Source organism: Eimeria mitis, genomic scaffold, assembly GCF_000499745.2.
Source record: "Eimeria mitis Houghton genomic scaffold, Emh_scaff1010, whole genome shotgun sequence".
Lineage (NCBI taxonomy): Eukaryota > Apicomplexa > Conoidasida > Eucoccidiorida > Eimeriidae > Eimeria > Eimeria mitis.
The window spans coordinates 4,668-5,726 of record NW_013567063.1 but is presented as its reverse complement, the minus strand read 5'-3'; the positions used below and the strand labels follow the sequence as shown (position 1 = coordinate 5,726).

Sequence of the window (1,059 nt, the reverse complement as noted above, 5' to 3'; positions counted from 1 at the left end):
GCAGCAGCAGCAGCAGCAGCAGCAGCCGCTTTATGTGCAGCGGTGGGGAGAGGGTGTATTCACAGCAGCAGACAGAAATATTTGTAGCTATTTTTTGTTGTCTTTCTTTTTGTCTTTTTCTCTCTTCTATCTGTCTCCTTTTTTATTTATTTATTTATATTTATTTATTTATTTATATTTGTTTATATTATATTTATTTATATTATATTTATTTATTTATATTTTCTTTGTTTACTCTCTCTTTTATCTGTCTCCTTTTTTATTTATTTATCTATATTTATTTATTTATTTATATTATATTTATTTATTTATATTTTCGTTGTTTACTCTCTTCTCTATCTGTCTCCTTTTTTATTTATTTGTTTATATTTATTTGTTTATTTATTTATATTATATTTATTTATATTTTCTCTGTTTTCTCTCGCTTCTATCTGTCTCCTTTTTTATTTATTTATTTATATTTATTTATTTATTTATATTATATTTACTCATTTATATTTTCTTTGTTTTCTCTCTTTTCTATCTGTCTCCTTTTTTATTTATTTATTTATATTTTCTTTGTCTTTCTTTCTCTCGCATCTGTCTCCTTTTTTATTTATTTATTTATATTTTATTTGTTTTCTTGTTTTATCTGTCTCCTTTTTATTTATTTATTTATTTATATTTATTTATATTTATTTATATTTATTTATATTATATGAATATAGAGGGAGACAGAGAAAAGATAGAAACAAACAAAAACAAAGGAGACAAAAACAAACAGAGAAAACAAAATAAAATAAAAAATAAAATAAAATAAACAAAAATAAAATAAAATAAAATAAAATAAAATAAAATAAAATAAAATAAAACAAATAGAAAGAGAAATACACAAAGAGATAGACAGCATAGAGACAGCAAAGAGAGAGATAGAGACAGAAACAGATAAGGGTTTAGGGTTTAGGGTTTAGTAAACCCTAAACCCTAAACCCTAGACAGATAGAAAAAGAAAAGAGAACCCTAAACCCTAAACCCTAAATGTTTATTATTTTGTTTTTTTTATTTGTTTATTGTGTATAT

General features: G+C 21.9%; 1 protein-coding gene across 1 annotated transcript in view; it reads left to right on the top strand.

Moving 5' to 3' along the window:
• Nucleotides 1–1,059, top strand: part of EMH_0027410 (uncharacterized protein) — a gene marked incomplete at both ends in the record, with an annotated part of 8,767 nt that overhangs the window by 6,225 nt on the left and 1,483 nt on the right.